The sequence below is a fragment of the Eptatretus burgeri genome, chromosome 13 (assembly GCF_056783735.1).
Source record: "Eptatretus burgeri isolate ZD-2024b chromosome 13, Ebu_testis_v1, whole genome shotgun sequence".
Taxonomy (NCBI): domain Eukaryota; kingdom Metazoa; phylum Chordata; class Myxini; order Myxiniformes; family Myxinidae; genus Eptatretus; species Eptatretus burgeri.
Window position 1 is genome coordinate 16,362,950 of NC_140973.1, and position 19,795 is coordinate 16,382,744.

At 48.3% G+C, this 19,795-nt stretch overlaps 1 protein-coding gene and 1 long non-coding RNA gene across 7 annotated transcripts in view; one reads left to right on the plus strand and one right to left on the minus strand.

The window, feature by feature from the left end:
* Positions 1–9,986: 9,986 nt before the first annotated feature.
* LOC147013930 (uncharacterized) lies at positions 9,987–16,685 on the minus strand. The gene is made up of 2 exons (XR_015050567.1): positions 16,082–16,685; positions 9,987–10,531 (listed from the first exon to the last, which is right to left on the minus strand). It is a non-coding gene; the product is annotated as an uncharacterized LOC147013930 (long non-coding RNA).
* Positions 16,686–16,687: 2 nt separating this feature from the next.
* RNASEH2C (ribonuclease H2 subunit C) overlaps positions 16,688–19,795 on the plus strand; it is a 45,902-nt gene continuing 42,794 nt past the window's right edge. For 3 of the 6 annotated variants that reach the window (XM_085851304.1, XM_085851307.1, XM_085851302.1), the window contains exon 1: positions 16,741–16,994. The gene's annotated coding sequence lies outside the window, so the exon portion shown is untranslated. The other 3 variants (XM_085851306.1, XM_085851303.1, XM_085851305.1) reach the window with 3 other exon arrangements.

The following is a 19,795-nucleotide window of genomic DNA, read 5'->3' on the forward strand; positions in this document are numbered from 1 at the left end:
AAAGAGACGAACCCTGTATTCATCTCCTGCACGGAGAATTGAATGGTCTTCTGAAAGATATCTTCGTACGGTTTTTGAAACCATCGGTGTCATCGGTTGCTCTGGTAAATGTACCCTTCTCTGACAGAAATCATCAGAAGAATGATGAGGACCTCATGATTGGGAACGATGCCAAACTGTATATAAGGGAACCAAGGAGTCTCAAGAAATCCACCTTCACTCTGAGTGAGTCAGACATCCAAGGTTTCTTCAGTGCAGTTCGCTCATATTATGTGAAAGCCTGCAATTACATCTTCAAAACCTGGCCGCTAGATGATGAATTAGCCAAGCATGCTCAGGTGCTGGATGTTAAGCTACACCAAGAAGTGGGGTTTGACTGTGTGGAGTTTTTCATCAAGAAATTCCCCTGTCTGTTCAGTGGCGGTGATAGTGACATAGACAGTCTTGAGAGTGAATTCGCTCACTACCAGGCAGACGCCTCCATAGCTACAATTGCTACTGAGACAGTGAGAGTGGATGAGCAGTGGCATCGGATTTCACAGCTCACAGATCCCTGCACTGGTGCCAAGAAGTATCCTAATTTGAGCAAAGTGATGAAGGGAATCTTGGTCATTCCTCATTCGAACGCATCATGTGAGCGGGCACTCAGTCTTGTACGGAAGAATCATACTGAATTTCGTCCCAATTTGAGTGTCAAAACCCTGGAAGCTCTCTTAATTGAAAAACTAGCTCATAGCACCCCTTGCTACCAGAGAGAATACAGCAAAGACAATCAGAAGGGCTAAAAGAGCCACACAGCTGTCACTCAGCAAAGCTGCTATGGAAAAAGCAAGCAGCAGTAGTACCAGCCAGTAAGGTAAGAAAAATATTGCTTCTTTTGTGCTTTTTGTTAATCTTTGATTGTCCCCTAACTTACTAATATTAACATACATGTAACATTAAAAAGTGCACAATTTTCCCCTTTTTTTGTTCAAAAAGTGGGAATTCTTAACATGTTAAATGCTCCAAAATAGGGCTCAGAGGGCACTAGAGAGCGTCTAGAACCCCAGAGCTTCCAGGGCCCTAAGGCGGGCCCTGGACCCCGCCGCAAGGGTCGAGCGCTCCGCGCTCGAGATGTGCGCTTCGCGCACGTTATTTGGTGTCGGTTGCAAATCCTCCCTAATTCTGATTTCCAAAAGTTGGCATCTCTGCTATTGGTTAAACGCGGTCGTTCGCACGCCGGTGGGCAGAGATCCACAACAATATATTTAATTCCACTTTGATATTATGGGGTTTGATGTGTAGATCAGTGACAATTTTTTTCAATTTAATCGATTTTTAATTCAGGATGAAACACAACAAAATGTGAAAAAGTCAAGGGATGTGAATATTTTCTGAAGGTACTGTATGCACAATGAGGCTGCACTTATTTTCAGATATTTTAATTTATGGACGGTTCCCGACCGTTCTGTGATTTTTCCTGGTGTATCAGCTTTGATGTCCATCGACATGCGAAATCTCAGCTTTCTATGTCATCTGGAAGGTACGAAACTTTAATATCAATCAGTGAGTCAGTGGTTAGAATGAGCTTTATATCCATCCATCCATCCATCCATAGGGACCATGCTCTGTGCAGAGTGTTGGTGCTGCCTAAGCAGTCTCCTTGGCTATTGGGCACAATCCTTGACAGGTCACCACTCCGACACAGGATACCAGTAAGCTGGCACTCATTTTGCTGATCTCGGAAGGATGACAGGCGGAGTCAACCCAACCTGGTATTAATTCAACAGGCGAGTGGGATTTGAACTCAGGATTGAACTCAAGATCCGAGGATCCCAAGCCCACCACCCTCACCATTAAGCCAACACCAAGCATGAGAGATATATATATATATATATATATATATATATATATATATATATATATATATATATATATATATATATATATATATATATATATATATATATATATATATATATATATATATATATATATATGCCTAGTGTTGGCGCAGTGGTTAGGGCAGCGGCTTGGGATCCAAAAGGTCCTGAGTTCAAGCCCCGTTGGGCCACTGAATTAATACACCAGGGGGTTGACTCAGCCTGTCATCCTTCCGAGGTCAGCGAAATGAGTACCAGTATACTGGGCCGGTGTATACCTCGGTTAAAATAGGTGTACCATATCCCTGTGTCACAAGAGGCGACCAGGGTTGCGTCAGGAAGGGCATCCGGTGTAAAACATGTGCCAAATCACTATGCGGATCATACGGATGATCCGCTGTGGCGACCCCTAACGGGAGCAGCCGAAAGAAGAAGAAGAAGAAAGATATATATATATATATATATATATATATATATATATATATATATATATATATATATATATATATATATATATATATATATATATATATATATATATATATATATTTATTGTTACGGTTGTGGAAATTCACAGATCACCATTCAGGTTCCCCGAAGATCAGTTATGTCGATAAGTGTGTGTTCCAGGTTAGATTTCCCCACCGATATATAACGGGAATTATTCGTGTGCCGGGCTGTGAACCTTTGAGGTAGTGTTATTCTTTTCTGTCTTTTATTTTAAACAAACATCTCCTCACCATCTTCTCCACAACCGCCATCATCTCCTCACCATCTTCTCCACAACCGCCATCATCTCCTCACCATCATCTCCTCACCATGTTCACCACAACCGCGTGAAGCCGGTGATTCCAAAAACGTCCGCGTGAAGCCGGTGATTCCAAACACGTCTGCTTGAAGCCGGTGATTCCAAACACGTCTGCTTGAAGCCGGTGATTCCAAACACGTCTGCTTGAAGCCGGTGATTCCAAACACGTCTGCTTGAAGCCGGTGATTCCAAACACGTCCGCGTGAAGCCGGTGATTCCAAACACGTCCGCGTGAAGCCGGTGATTCCAAACACGTCCGCGTGAAGCCGGTGATTCCAAACACGTCCGCGTGAAGCCGGTGATTCCAAACACGTCCGCGTGAAGCCGGTGATTCCTAACACGGCTGCGTTTGACGGCAAGATCGATCAGAACGGCGAAAGGGGAGGAGCCAGCCGGGGGTGAAGGGTCGAAGGTGAAAGAGCAAGCACCCCCCCCCCCCCCACCGAACCCGATAAAAGCCGTGCTCTAAACACCGAGAAACCAGTTGAGTTTGGAGCCTGGAGTCAAGTTGAGCGGTTGAAGAAACGCCAAGTCGTCGACAAAGAACGAACGAGTTGGAGAAGAGTGCTGGGAGAGAGCGTTCAGGTTCGCGCTGCGCTGGTGTGGTGGAGTCGGGAAGAGAGCTTGGAGAAGAGCGCTGGGAGAGAGCGTTCAAGTTCGCGCTGCGCTGGTGTGGTGGAGTCGGGAAGAGAGCTTGGAGAAGAGCGCTGGGAGAGAGCATTCAAGTTCGCGCTGCGCTGGTGTGGTGGAGTCGGGAAGAGAGCTTGGAGAAGAGCGCTGGGAGAGAGCGTTCAAGTTCGCGCTGTGCTAGTGTGGTGGAGCCGGGAAGAGAGCTTGGAGAAGAGCACTGGGAGAGAGCGTTCAAGTTCGCGCTGCGCTGGTGTGGTGGAGTCGGGAAGAGAGCTTGAGAGTTCGGAGGTTGGAGTGCGGGCATAGATATCGAGGGTCGCCCAGCGAGTCACCAAGAGGGTGGCAGGTAGCCCGCTCGGTCTCTCGGAGCCCCTTCGGTCATCCCGGCTCCGAGCAATTATAAAGGCTTACGAGCCTGGTTCTTCCTTTCTTTCTTGGGGTTTGCATGAATGTCTGTGGCGCCTTGTCCATAAGTAACAAACTGATTAAGTGCATGAACATCATAAATAGACATCGGCTGTAGGTTTTTGCTCGTGTCTTTTTCCCCATCCCCCCCCCCCATTGCATTGCTTGCATGCCTGTGTGGAAATAAATGTCCCCATTTTTGAATGTCACTTGCTCGTTGCGTCCCTTCCTCCATTGACTGCCATAATTGCGTTCGGAATAATTAGCTGGCTGATTACAAGCCGATAAAACGTACATCTGGTCCAACGGGGCTTGGTGATATAAAACCGCTCGGCAATCACAAATGGAACGAGCTGCTTAAGCGGCTCGTTTTCATGCAGGCTCCGTCGAGGTATAAACTCCCGGCATTTCTGTCTGCACGAATAATTAGGTACATCGACAATTCGGCGATCGACCCTGTAGCGCGTGGACAGAAGAGTTGGCTGGTTTATGGTGTGGTTAAAAACACCCGTAGTTGGGTTTCAGCGTTGATCCAAAAGCTGCGACGAGATTGCTCATTCGGTGGGCGCGCGCGACCGCAATTGAGCTAAAGGCGGTCGCCCGCACGCCAGACCGGCGAAAATCCACAACAATATTATTGTCCCAAGCAAAATGAGGAGCCAGATTAAAAATCTTTTTGAGACTGTGAAACCATGGTGCTTTCACGAAATAACATCTATTTCTGTCAAATTATTTGTCATCACAAATGGTGTAAATTTTTTATTTAACTTAAGCAACCATGTGCACAACAAAAACAATGTCTATACCTCTTCTCACAGGTATTGGGTGTTGTGAGAATATGGACAAGCTTACAGGAATCTACGGGTTAATACGTTGCTGTTGGCAGTAGGTCAGGAATTCGTATTCTTCTGAAAAATTACCTGGTCTCAGGAGAGATACCATCTTATATTGGATAATTGGTCTAAAAGCCATCTGGCTTATTAATGACCTTAAGGAGGGAGATAATCTACCTGCGTGCAGGCTGGGCAGTTCAGTGGTAGCACACTCGCCTTCTTACTGCTTAATCAGAGTTTGATTATATCGCTCTGGCTATAAACTGTCATCCTGTTTCACATCCAGGCAGAGTATTGCATCACATCCAAGCAGTGTGTGCACCATCGTTTGTTCTTTCGTGAAGTCTCAGCGAGTTGTCGAGAAGTACTGTATAAAGTAATATTCTTTAAATAAGACTGGTAGTTGGACCTAATGATTTACATATAGTGTGGGTTGGCCTGGTTAGCTTTCTCTTCAGAACTGATATAGCAAACGATTTGGGGAAACCATGTTCAAATCTCATATTTCTACTAAAGCCGATGTTGTTTGTCCATTGTCTACGAATCTCTTCATAAGATAATTCACATTAAATGCCCACCACGTAATGCCTGATCCACGAGAACATATCGGGTCCATTACATGTTTGAAATATCATGCTATACACAGTGCTATATCCTTTTTGGCCCAATCTCTCAATGGTGAAGAATTACTTGATAAATTCTCGTAGCCGGATCCGCATCTGGATCTTCACCAAAATCTAATCAGTTTGTCCTTGTTACACACCGAACCTGCCCACAAAATTTCATCCAGATCCGTCCACAATTTTTTGAGATATTCTGTACACAGACAAACATACAGACAAACAGACAGAAAGGGGGTGAAAACACAACCTCCTTCACTTTCGGTGGCAGAGGTTAAAAAAATCAAAAAAAAAAAATCAACCACATTATCTAAATTTATCTTGATGGATAATCGTATGGTACTGTGGAGCAGTTATAACACACAAAGTGCCGTAATGAAGCAAGGTGAACAAGCCTATGATTAAGTCTTATATTTTACCGAATTATCGAACTTAAACCATTATTACTAAATCAGGCCGTTTTATTTATTTACCTATTTGTCGAGTAACCAGCAAGGAATTACCTGTACTCTTCTTTGTACAGGCATTTTTTTGAGCAGCCCTCATGTGTAGATCGTTTGGTGTGATGAACCCTCCTGCCTACTCAATCATTCTGGTAATCCCACATCGCTGGCTATTCTACACCCTTGTGGGTCATCGTTCAAGGACTAGCGGTACTGTCTACCATCATGCAGACTCTTGTTTTGCCAGTGAAGACTCTTGGGTTTCCAGTACTTTTTTCTCTCATTACCCTCACCAGAGAAGAGGGTATTGCATTTGGGTCCATTTGTTTGTTTGTCTGTCTGTCTGTATGCTTGTTTGTCCACACAGAACTTTCGTGTTTTTCTCTGCAACCGCTTGTCAGATTGAGACAAAATTTTCATCACTGGTGCGACTACTTCTGCAGAATGTTTTAATGATAATTATGATGTCATTGGTCACGTGGTGTGGCAGCCATATTGGAAAAGCAGAAAAACTTTGGACCTCTGTATCTCTATAAACACACAAAGGAAAAAAATTGAAACTTGGCACATGGCAAGGACTTCTCATGGGGAAATGAGTGTGATTTTTTTTTTCATGATGTCATAGGTGCCCTCGTTATGACGTCATAATTGCATATGTAGAACGCCACATCCGATCAGTATGAAAATTTTTGAGGGTCATCTCAGGATAAAATGGTCCACAGAAAAAGTAATCATGACGTCATCAGTCACGTGATTTGGCAGCCATATTGCTTTAAAAAAAAACCTTCAAAAATCTTCTTCTCTGAAGTGGCTGAACAAAGTGAGGCGAAACTTTACATGTATGACTGCCTGTCTATGAGGAACAAAAGGTTCACACGTACAGGATGATATTCTCGCGGATTCGCGCCCGCCGGCGTGCGAACGGCCACGTAACTCGAATCGCGGCACGTCGCCCACCGGACGGACAATCCAGTCGTGACCCTCTCGGACTAACGCCGGGAACCAGTCACGGGTGGACCTTTCGGTCTCACCGCGATTGTGCCAATCGGCCCCCGCATGGGATAGGGTTGCTCGCCAAATTCGACCTACCTAAGTACCCACACGGAGGGTAGACCGGGCGATCGCACCTCGCCGCAGGTCGACTTCGGACACGGGCCACTTAAGCGACCCGTTCCGTACTATCGGGATAACCGAGCGGTGTTATTCGTCGACCTCGATGGTTCGATTAATTATCGGGCGTCTTAACCCACGACCAACCCTTTACGTGAAGCAAGATGAGGATTCAATGAAAGAAATGACGAAGCAAAGCGGGAAAACAGTTCAATAATAAGCACATTTATTTCGCGATGAACGGAAAGCACACATATACAATTCCACCAAAAGCACATAGAAAAGAAGAAGACAAAAAGCAAATGCAACAATGCAGATCTAATACTGACTACGCGAGCACACGGCAACACTTATACAATTTTACTTCACAGACGGCGCCGACAACACATATTCCCAAAGCAAAAGAAAAGAGAACCACCCTCCAGGATGAGGGGGTAGGCGGGCCTGGGGCCGAGACCGTGTCGGGCCTACCCATCTGATGATGAGACGCGGAGCGGCGGTGGTGCCTCAACTCCGCGGGCCTCGCGGACAGTGTCTGGTCCCCTTTTGTCGCACTATCTCAGCGCGGGGGGAAACAGGAGGGGGTTGCTGATGCTCGGGGAAAGGAGGATTTCACAAACTCTTGGGTCCCGCGACGAGCGTCTCCACCACGACCTCGGTCGCGCCGCCGGCCTTTCTCTCTCCTCAGTTCCCCGAATCCGACGCGAGCACCCCCTCGTTCGCCTTCGCCGCCTCTCCACAGCTCCGTCCTCTTCACTCCGACTCCGCGAACTCCCAACTGCACTGAGCTCTTCCTCCGCTTCCAACTCAACTCTTCCTCCTGCGAACTGAACTCCTTCTCAACTTCCACTGGACTCCTCGACTGACGAACGCAGTCATTTTTATAAGCCCCGTGGCTTCGCTCTCTCATCTTTGACCCTCTGCCTCCGACCTTTCACCTCGCTCCCCATTGGCCCGAGAAAAAGTGGGCGTGAATGCTTTTTGATCCATGAATTTGCATATAGCGACCGCCCTCCAACGCCCTGGAGGCGGGGCCAAATCGCCCCTCGCTCACCGATTGGACGGAACAAAAGTGGGCGTGAGTCGTTTTTGATCCGTTTTTCTGCGGAAAGTCCGCGATGCTTTTGAACACGCTCCTCGGTGCGCGCTCTACACGAGTCCAGCATCGGTGCCCACGAGTGGCGCGAGATGACGGTGATGCGATGGTGGCGAGTTGTGACGGTAAAGGTCGTGGCGGTTGTGGTGAAGCGGCGTTGTGGTTGGTGGTTGTTGTGATGGCTGTTGAGACGTGGTTGGTGGTGGTAATAATGGCGGTTGGTCCAAAATAAAGATAGTAAAAGAAAAACGGCTATCCTGAAGAGTCGCAGCACGCATGAATGACATTTATTCCCTCTAGACAACGGGTTTGGGCCTAACTACACATATACTTACCGAGATATCTCACCTAAGGGACCTGAATGGTGGTTTGCGAATTTGGTCAACCACAACAATATCATAGGTCACAAGATTTGGCAGCCACATTGGATTTACCCTAAAACCTATAAAAAGACACCACTCAAAAAAAGTCCTGGCGAGGGTCTGCAATCTCTGCTCTTTTTCTTGTTAATTACTGTTCCATTAGTCGATTGCTTCCTTTTGCCTCCTTATGATGACATTGCTTATTTTCAGTAGTTTGGTGAAATCAAGCACACGACTCACTTTCTGGTTGAATTTGCTTGTTTGTCTGTTTTAAATTCGATTTTATTAATTTCAGAGTGGTGCGTGTGAATGATCTTACAAGTTCAGCTTGCAGGCTGAATTGGGATAGTGTACTTCACAATGCATCACCCCCTGCTGGTACTGCTCGATATTTTTTAATCAAATCAAATTTTTCTGGAATTTAAATCAAGACCACAGGGCTGAGCATACATCTAATTCTTTCATCTGGTTAATGTTATAAAAATGGTTTTTAAAATTGTGTGTGTGTGTGTGGTTACGTCTGGCTTCCTTCTTGGGATTACGGTGCAGTAATTGATCTTTCTTTTGATTACATTCAGAAAAAATAAACAGGTTTACTGTCACCTGGTTTTGACAATCGCATTGCTCTGGCAATTTATGTGAGGTCGGATCAAAATCATTGTCACTGCAGTTAAATATTTGGCAATCAGGTTTATCCTCTACCAGTTCACTTAAAAGCGAAAAAAAAAAACTCCATCCAGTTTGTTGAACTGATGGCACGCTGCGTAATACATGGGTATTTTGAGGCTGAAAACAGTACTCAGTGGGAAAGGACAATGTGATCTGGCAAATCACAATTAAATCTGGGCAACAAGTGATTAATTTCCACTGGAACGTAAAACTTCGCACACTCAAAATTACAGTGAAGTGGATGGTGTGCCATAGCAAACCCCCACACTTCCCACTGAAAGCAAAGTTGGAAGATGGCAAAACATTTCACCAGGAATGACCCAAAATCAAATGTTGAGTTTTAAAAATAATCTTCTGTTTTGACCCCTGTGAACCCAAGTCCCCACCCCTTGGGGCATGAACCGGGGGTCAAATCCAAAAAAAATCGTTGCATATTTCATTAATCCCCCAATGTTGATTGCATATGTCTGAAGTTTCATCAAAAATGACTTAATATATGCCTGTAATTGCATTTTTGGTCTTGTGACCATCTCCAGGGCCTCATGAGGGGGAGATGATACTACTCTTGAACCTTCTTGCCATGTGGTGATTTATAACTACCATGTTTGGTGAATTTCTGCACAAACATTTTGGAGACAGCATGAAGGACAGACAGACTGACAGATAGGTAGATAGATAGATAGATAGATAGATAGATAGATAGATAGATAGATAGATAGATAGATAGATAGATAGATAGATAGATAGATAGATAGGATAGATAGATAGAGAGGAAGAAGAAGAAGAAGAAGATAGCGTGACAGACCGAAACAACCAACAAACAGAGTCAATTGTAAACCCTCCCCTCCCCCACCCTTTATTTTAAGCATAGGGATAACAACATACATACAATCTCGCACAACAAAAGGGCACACAGATGTGTTTTCAGGTCATTGTGAAAAGAAAGATCACCAAAAACGAATAATTTCATCCTCGTCACATATCCAACCTGTCCAAATTTCACCCGAATCCGTCCACAATTTTCGGTGATATCCTAGTCCCAGACAAACAAACAAACAGATAGACAGGGGTAAAAACAACCTCTGTCCACCTTCGGTGGTGGAGGTAATTATCCAAATTATTTAAAAACTCAACAACAAATACGAAACTCTTGAACTGCATGTTTTATTGTCTCAGTGAAGGACGATCTTCCAACAAATATGTTCAAAATGAGTGCAATGCTGTTGCTGTATCTGAGCAAAGCCAACGGAGGTGTGCAAAGGTTAACGAGGCATTGCAACGTCATCGAGCAAAAAAACAAAGGGAGAAAACAATACTTTCAGATTTAAAACATAACATAAAGAGAGCACACCATAAGTATAGAAGAAACATTGTAAAATTCCAAACATCTCAAGATTCCATAAGCTCGCTTTTGTATCATGGCCGATACAAGCAGAAGAACAAATTAGTCATGGTTATGCCTCCCGCATTACATTCAAGATTAACTGGCTAAGGTTGGAAACTGTTCTTCAGTACAAAAGTAGCAACGCATCCCTCATCCTTTTAGGCAATCTTCATTCACTCTTGCCAAACAGGTAGTTGTACAAACGGCTGGAGTATGGAACCCAGCCCTTGGGTCTTTTAGTTTCGACCTTCATTTGAAAGGTGTCGCCGTACACATACGTCCTGTGCTCAAATTTTTCGTCTCCCTTTTCTGTACAAAAGAGGGTATGAAATTGAATGTATGTGTCAGTGGAAGCCAAGGCACTCATCTTCAATCACACCATCAATTCCCAACAAATCTGCTTTAAAATGTGGTTGAACAAGATAAAACATTCGAAGCAATAAGTGACTTTCAAAATGACACGATTCGCCCCAAAATGCTCGGTGCGCATGCGCAGAAACCCCGGAAAATTGGGGTCATCAACTCAGCTGAACGTATGTGATGTGTGCGAGATAAGGAACACAAAATTAATGTACCATTAAATGGCTCGTACAAAGCTTCTAAAAGAAGCCGACTTGGAAAAGTACCTGAAAGAAAAGGCTGTGCCTCTGTACAAAGAAAGATTTGGAGAACTTTCTAAGCTCTTAGATGTAGTACAACCTCCCAACCATGTGCGTCGGTGCAAGGCCCGAGTGGACGGGCGTGCCACACAAACTCCTGACAGATCACTACCAGTGAATGGCCTGTGTAACTGGATTGGGTGCTTCTGAATACTGGTGGGAAGGACATTTCTGGGGCTTGTGAATGTCCAGAGAAAGTTTAAATGATGATATTTACTATTAATCATGTTGGGAGGAGGGACAGCTATATGAGCTGTGAGGGTTGTTATAAATAGTAAATACATTGTTTGTTTGGTTCTGGGGCCACAAGAGATGTTACAATAGATTTTTGCATCTATTGGTAAAAGGAGAAGCGTGTGTGTGTGTGTGTGTGTGTGTGTGTGTGTGTGTGTGTGTGTGTGTGTGTGTGTGTGTGTGTGTGTGTGTGTGTGTGTGTGTGTGTGTGTGTGTGTGTGTGTGTGTGTCGACTGCTGTCACACTTGTATGAACAGGAAATGGTACGAACCTGACACCTCTCAGACAGATATTTCTCGTATTTCCACGAGTCCGATTCGCATTCAGAAACACAATTAGGGTCAACTACCCTGAAATCGCCACTCCTTCGTGACACACACTCTCAATGTGCAGCGTTGTGGCTGCTGGTTGCATCGTTGGTTAGGGACGCGGTTATGCCGCTGATGCAGTGCCCCGAGTACCAATACACTGGTGCTCATTTCGCCGACCTTGGAAGGATGACAGGTTGAGTCAACCCGACCTGGTGTTAATTCAGCGGCCGACAGGGGCTCAAACCCAGGACCCTGGGATCCCAAGCCAGCCACCCTAACCGCTAAGCCAACCCCAGGCTACTCTTTCGCTTAAATGCTGAAAATTCCGTTTAAAAGATGACTTGAATTCCAGATTTCGCGCTAACAATGGCAGGTTAAAAGTGCCCTGCGAGCAGAACCATCACTGAAAACACAAACACAGCGCATGCATTAAAGGCCTGGTAAGCATTCAAACATCATTTTGAAAGTCACATATTCTCATGAAAAAAACGTTCACAAAATGTTGCAAGAAAGACATCGAGCACTACATTTTGATGAGCATCGCTTTCATCCAACGTATTTAATAATTCACATACAATATTAACAAACAAAGGATTAAAAATATATATATTTTAAAAACAATGCAATAGACATCAGTTGTCCAAGCTTTACTGTCCTGAGCCAACATGTGACCCACTGGCTAAAGTAATTTGCAGGAAATATCATTGTTATTACCACACTGCCATTGCTGCAAAGCACCGAACATATTTGGGTCAGCAATTTGTCTTGGAAAACCCATTTTTGTACACACAATTAGAAGCACATTACAGGAATCATCTATTAAAGATTTAAAACTTAATTTCTTTTACGAACTGTAAACACTATGTGGTTTTTCATCACAGCCATTGTGATGATTTTAGACTTGCAATGAAACCTTCAGCACTAAAACATGGGTTTTCCAAGAGCACCGATGAGATTGCAATAATTGGTTGCCCCTCATATCTGAAGGTCTTTCACGTGAAACATGTGAACCGCCTGGTCGATTTGTTTTAAGAGTGCAGAAACTGCTGTGCAGTCAGCGACCATTGTGGTTGATGAGTGCACCGCAGTTGTAGAGTCTGTAACATAACAAGCTGTGTAGCCCCTGGTGTCAAGGTGGGGCTTAGAATAGACCACTTGCTTCCCATTCGGTGGAATTACCACAATATTGCTTTAACCAATCTCGTCACAAAGAATGTCTCAATTTATATTATGGTTGTCTGGCCTTGGAGAAAAATATTGACCTCAATTCGGTCGATGCTCTCTCAGTGGAAACCAGGCTATAACTTGATTGTAAATATGTTTAAAACTAGCAAATATAACCCATCACTATGGTGATGTGGTTATTAAGGGGGGTTTGAGAAAGGACAGAGAGGAGGGAGGGGAGGGAGAGAGAGGAGGGAGGGGAGGGAGAGAGAGGAGGGAGGGGAGGGAGAGAGAGGAGGGAGGGGAGGGAGAGAGAGGAGGGAGGGGAGGGAGAGAGAGGGAGGGAGGGAGGGAGAGAGGGAGGGAGAGAGGAGGGAGGGGGAGGGAGGGAGGGAGAGGAGGGAGGGGAGGGAGAGAGAGGAGGGAGGGGAGGGAGAGAGAGAGGAGGGAGGGGAGGGAGAGAGAGGAGGGAGGGAGGGAGAGAGGAGGGAGGGAGGGAGAGAGAGAGGAGGGAGGGAGGGAGAGAGAGGAGGAGGGAGGGGAGGGAGAGAGAGGAGGGAGGGGAGGGAGAGAGAGGAGGGAGGGGAGGGAGAGAGAGGAGGGAGGGAGAGAGAGAGAGAGAGGAGGGAGAGAGAGGAGGGAGGGAGAGAGAGAGAGGGAGGGAGGGAGGGAGAGAGAGGAGGGAGGGGAGGGAGAGAGAGAGGGAGGGAGGGGAGAGAGGGAGGAGGGAGGGAGGGAGAGAGGAGGGAGGGGAGGGAGGGAGAGAGAGGAGGGAGGGGAGGGAGGAGAGAGGAGGGAGGGGAGGGAGAGGAGGAGGGAGGGAGAGAGAGAGGAGGAGGGAGGAGGGAGGGAGGGAGGGAGAGAGAGAGGGAGGAGGAGGGAGGAGGGAGTGAGAGAGGAGGGAGGGAGGGAGAGAAGGAGGGAGGGAGGGAGAGAGAGAGGAGGGAGGGAGGGAGAGAGAGGAGGGAGAGAGAGAGGAGAGAGAGAGAGGAGGGAGGGAGGGAGAGAGAGAGAGGAGGGAGGGAGGGAGAGAGAGAGAGGAGGGAGGGAGGGAGAGAGAGGAGGGAGGGGAAGGAGAGAGAGAGGAGGGAGGGAGGGAGAGAGAGGGAGGGAGGGAGGGAGGGAGAGAGAGGAGGAGGGAGGGGAGGGAGAGAGAGGAGGGAGGGAGGGAGAGAGAGAGGAGGGAGGGAGGGAGGGAGAGAGGAGGGAGGGAGGGAGAGAGAGAGAGAGGGAGGGAGGGAGGAGAGAGAGGAGGGAGGGAGGGAGAGAGAAGAGGAGGGAGGGAGAGAGGAGAGAATGTATCATGTACGGGGGATGATGAGGGGAAGGAGCGTGAGAGAAGGCAAGGCAGCGTGGGGGGGAGGCAAGGCAGCGTGGGGGGAGGCAAGGCAGCGTGGGGGGAGGCAAGGCAGCGTGGGGGGGAGGCAAGGCAGCGTGGGGGGAGGCAAGGCAGCGTGGGGGGAGGCAAGGCAGCGTGGGGGGGAGGCAAGGCAGCGTGGGGGGAGGCAAGGCAGCGTGGGGGGAGGCAAGGCAGCGTGGGGGGGAGGCAAGGCAGCGTGGGGGGAGGCAAGGCAGCGTGGGGGGAGGGAAGGAGCGTGGGGGAAGGGAAGGAGCGTGGGGGGAAGGGAAGGAGCGTGGGGGGAAGGGAAGGAGCGTGGGGGGAAGGGAAGGAGCGTGGGGGGAAGGGAAGGAGCGTGGGGGGAAGGGAAGGAGCGTGGGGGGGGGGAAGGGAAGGAGCGTGGGGGGAAGGGAAGGAGCGTGGGGGGAAGGGAAGGAGCGTGGGGGGAAGGGAAGGAGCGTGGGGGGAAGGGAAGGAGCGTGGGGGAAGGGAAGAGGAAGGAAGCGTGGGGGGAAGGGAAGGAGCGTGGGGGAAGGGGAAGGAGCGTGGGGGGAAGGGAAGGAGCGTGGGGGGAAGGGAAGGAGCGTGGGGGAAGGGAAGGAGCGTGGGGGGAAGGAAGGAGCGTGGGGGAAGGGAAGGAGCGTGGGGGGAAGGGAAGGAGCGTGGGGGGAAGGGAAGGAGCGTGGGGGGAAGGAAGGAGCGTGAGGGGAAGGCAAGGCAGCGTGAGGGGAAGGCAAGGCAGCGTGAGGGGAAGGCAAGGCAGCGTGAGGGGAAAGAAAGGCGGCATGAGGGGTGGGGAAGGAAAGGCAGTGTAAGGGGAGGGGGCAGGCGATAAAATGCACAAAAAACAGCAAAATTTTCTTTTTAACTGAGGGGTTCTTTACAAAACTGGGTGGGAGCTTTTAAAACCCACGCGATCTACCTGGTAAAGGCCTGCCTGCATGCATGCATGCATGCTCGCACATGCAGCGACCTTTGCACTCCTCCTGTCGGCTCACCCCGAATCTGATTCGTACATGATACATTCTGGGGAAGCCGTTTTAAATTCAAATCGAAACTGTCAGTCCTTAACAGTTCCCTCAACAGAGAGTGAGGAGAGAGTACAAAGGGGGAGGGGTGGAAGAGAAAGAGAGGAGAGGGTGGGAGAGAGAGGGTGAGCGGGGTGAGAGATGGGGAGGGGGGGGATTCTGGTAGATATGATGCCCAGTTTAACGTCCATCCAAGAGACGACAAACACATTGATGAATCACCCTGCCTGTGAAGCACAGGGATGACAGATTATAGCTGGGCCGTGATTCAAACCCAGGCTCGACGGTTTAGAGTGAGAGTGCGTACCACTCAACTATCCCACCATAAATAAAAAAAACAATAAAAGTTGTTTCCAGGAAGAACACGAGTGTTTACTAAATTTTATGTTAACACTATTTTCAGCTATCTACTTAACTGGTAATAACAATAACAGCATTGTACAAGAGCGAAAAATAACCAATAGTCCTATCAATGGCTCAATCAGATTAATATGCTGCTAATTGAGTGCAAATGTACTCGAGCCACATTACGGTAGAGTAAAAGCTGCAACCACTTGCCCAATTGTAGAAAAGTTTCCATTCATTCAGCACTTTGAAAATAAAACTGCAGTTCCTCAATCACGTGACCATCTTGCTAAATCCACCGAGCAAAATCATCAATAGCAACCAGGTTACATCCAATACAGTTCGAGCACTTCTAACTGTCCAAATGTAGTGGACTTGCCTCGTCTAATCCGGTTTCCAATTCTGGTCTGAATAATGCGAAGCCGGCTGTCCCTTCTACTAGCATCGTCATGACCATTGCATCGTCGCACTCCCGCCTTTCAAAGGGAACAGGCCAATGTGTGCCGGTACTTTGGCAAAATTCCAAATGTCTGCCTTCAGGACGCTACAAGGTTGCAATTACGAACCTTTATTAAGCCGCCTGTCCCGACTACTCGCATTTGGCTTTGTGGAACCCAAATGATAGCGACGGTCTCGGCTCCAGGCGATAGACGGAGACGGTGAGATCACTCGTGGCTGAGGAAATATCCCGAGGTATATTTATTCGGCTTTCCCGTAACATCGCATAATGGCACACTCGGAAGAAACCCAGGAATTCTCTCAGTTCGACACGTCCGTACCGATCGGGACGTGCTGGATCTGCTCGTGCTGGGTGTCCTCGTCCTTGTCCTTGTAACGTGAGAAATAAGTGTACACCACATACCCCAGCAAAGACCACATTCCAAAGGCGTACGACAACGCAATGCCCTGCTTGGCGCGCAAGGCTTTGTCGGGACTCAATTTCATATCGACTTCAAATCGCGAACGTTTCTTTTCGAACTGCCGTGGTTTGTTTTTAAACGTGGTCCATGTCATACGCAGGGAAACACGTGTGGACGTAATTTTTACGGGCAAGGTCAAACGTCAGACAGGACGCTGGTTGTTCGCTGGTTGTTGTTGTTGTTTTTAAAGTCAAACCCTAAGATCCTGTGTTTTATAATAAATTGATGTTTACGTTCATAAAACGGAACTTATATTTTGCCGAATAACTTAATTGACATTAAAATTGCGAAAATCCTCTTAAACAGTCACTTTGCACATTCACCGCTTAAACCGAACGGGTAAAAATCACCCGACTGAATAAAAACAAAATCCCATTTTGGACTTATAAATTGAACACGAACAAAATATATGAATAAAAATCGTCGAGTAAGTAGAAAATGTATAAAAAATTGGGATTCCGCTTTAAATTAATGGTAATGTATAACAACAGCGAGGAAATTATGCGCGGCGATAGGTAGGCCTTTCGGCCTGTCATGGCCGCGAATTTTTCGTCCTTCAATCCCTGAGTGAAATTTTTTTTGTTTTGTTTTGCGTCTCTTTGTATTAAAGTGGCTGGTTTCGTTTTTAATCTGAATAAATTAAATGTTTTGCGTGGACTTTGATCCACGTTTATGGGGGTTCGCTGACAGCCAATTGGCCGTGACGTCCAGTTGGTAATAATAAATAATTTAATTCGTTTTGGTGTTTGTGTTTCTCATTGGTTGCTTTTCGGTGAGTTGGGAATCTCTAACGGTTTTACTCTTTGCTGTTTGTTCGTGTTTTGAAAACCTATTTTATTATACCGGGCGGTGTTGCTGGGCAGTGGACAGGTCGGACTCTGCGACTGAACGGTCAGGGTCTCCTATATCCCGAGATAGTCTTGTGATTTGTTTGCAGAATGAGGTTGTTGTGGAAGGTTGTAGGGTTCGGAGAGTGTGCGATGAAGTCGGGAAGATCGTAAGTTTGGGAGAAGATTGGTCGTAACTGAAAGAAGGGACCCTGGGGTTCCTGATAACTGGCCACGTGCCTTGAATGGGAACATGTGCATCTGTTTATAATTATATGGAGAGGTAGTGGATTCACCTTTTAATTTTCTGTTCTGGGTTTGATTATTAGGCCATCTATGTATATTGTATATATAATTTATTTTTAATAGGCTAATGGTCTCTGTCTCACCCTAAAACACAGAAACGCTCCTTGGAGAGAAATAATTATTCAGGAACAATTGCTTCAAATATTATTTTGTACGCAGCCTATGGATGTTGGTTGCGTCATTGCTGGGGGCACAGCTGTGCCGCTGATGCAGTGCCCCCTCTGTTTCCAATTAGCTGGTACTTATTTTTCCAACCTCAGCAGGATGACAGGCCGAGTCATCCACCTGGTGTTATTTAACGTCACGACAGGGGCTCCAACTCAAGACCCTAAGATCTTTAATACAACCACCTTAACCGTTAAGCCAACACCAGACTTGTTGCTTCAAATTGATTCAGACCGAAGGGGAAAATTGCAAAAAAAATTACAATCAGACAAAATCAAATGCACCTGAGTGGTGTATAGGCAACAGACCGCTGTCTCGATCATTTTAGAAAAAATGTACTTGCTGTTAAGAAATATATAATCTCCAATTTATGATTTCTTTCAACCCAACCAGTTTCCAAGAAAAAGGCTTTCTTTTTTTTCCTTGTTTTTTTTTTATACTAGTGCATACCCGCACGTGCGTGCCCGGACATGCAAAAAAAAAATCTTTCAAACAACCACACAAACCGTTCCTTCGCTCTCGTAAACGATGACTGGATTGGGGCATTGTGTTTATCTATAAATACGCATAAGAAATCGAGAAATTATTAGAACGAGTGCGGGCCCGTAGGTGTGGGCCACCTATGCCACCTCTCTCTCGCCTATCTATAATTATAGATAGATTATAATCTATATAACTCTCCCCCCTCCTCTCTCCCCCTCTCTTGAATTGTGACACCACCTCTCTCGCCCACCTCTCTCGCCCACCTCTCTCGCCCACCTCTCTCGCCCACCTCTCTCGCCCACCTCTCTCGCCCACCTCTCTCGCCCACCTCTCTCGCCCACCTCTCTCGCCCACCTCTCTCCCCACCTCTCTCCCCCCTCTCTCCCCCCTCTCTCCCCCCTCTCTCTCCCCCCCTCTCTCCCCCTCTCTCTCCCCCTCTCTCCCCCTCTCTCCCCCTCTCTCCCCCCTCTCTCCCCCATCTCTCCCCCCTCTCTCCCCCCTCTCACCCCGCCTCTCTCCCCCTCTCTCTCGCCCCCCTCTCTCTCGCCCCCTCTCTCTCTCGCCCCCCTCTCTCTCGCCCCCCTCTCTCTCGCCCCCTCTCTCTCGCCCCCCTCTCTCTCGCCCCCTCTCTCTCTCTCGCCCCCTCTCTCTCTCTCGCCCCCTCTCTCTCGCCCCCTCTCTCTCGCCCCCCTCTCTCTCTCTCGCCCCCCTCTCTCTCTCTCGCCCCCTCTCTCTCTCTCTCGCCCCCCTCTCTCTCTCTCTGCCCCACCTCTCTCTCTCTCCCACCCCCTTTCTCTCTCTCTCTCGCCCCCCTCTCTCTCTCTCTCGCCCCCCTCTCTCTCTCTCTCTCGCCCCCTCTCTCTCTCTCTCTCGCCCCCCTCTCTCTCTCTCTCGCCCCCTCTCTCTCTCTCTCGCCCCCTCTCTCTCTCTCTCGCCCCCTCTCTCTCTCTCTCTCGCCCCCTCTCTCTCTCTCTCTGCGCCCCCTCTCTCTCTCTCTCGCCCCCCTCTCTCTCTCTCTCGCCCCCTCTCTCTCTCTCTCGCCCCCCTCTCTCTCTCTCTCGCCCCCCTCTCTCTCTCTCTCGCCCCCTCTCTCTCTCTCTCTCGCCCCCTCTCTCTCTCTCTCTCGCCCCCCTCTCTCTCTCTCTCTCGCCCCCTCTCTCTCTCTCTCTCTCTCGCCCCCTCTCTCTCTCTCTCTCTCTCGCCCCCCTCTCTCTCTCTCTCTCGCCCCTCTCTCTCTCTCTCTCTCTCGCCCCCCTCTCTCTCTCTCTCTCTCGCCCCCTCTCTCTCTCTCTCTCGCCCCCCTCTCTCTCTCTCTCGCCCCCTCTCTCTCTCTCTCGCCCCCCTCTCTCTCTCTCGCCCCTCTCTCTCTCTCGCCCCCCCCTCTCTCGCCCCCCCTCTCTCTCTCGCCCCTCTCTCTCTCTCTCTCGCCCCCCTCTCTCTCTCGCCCCCCTCTCTCTCTCTCGCCCCCCTCTCTCTCTCTCGCCCCCTCTCTCTCTCTCTCTCTCGCCCCCTCTCTCTCTCTCTCTCTCGCCCCCTCTCTCTCTCTCTCGCCCCCTCTCTCTCTCTCTCTCGCCCCCCTCTCTCTCTCTCTCGCCCCCTCTCTCTCTCTCGCCCCCTCTCTCTCTCTCGCCCCCCTCTCTCTCTCTCGCCCGCTCTCTCTCTCTCTCTCGCCGCCCCTCTCTCTCTCTCTCGCCCCCCCCTCTCTCTCTTGCCCCCCTCTCTCTCTCTCGCCCCCTCTCTCTCTCTCTCGCCCCCCTCTCTCTCTCTCTCGCCCCCCTCTCTCTCTCTCTCT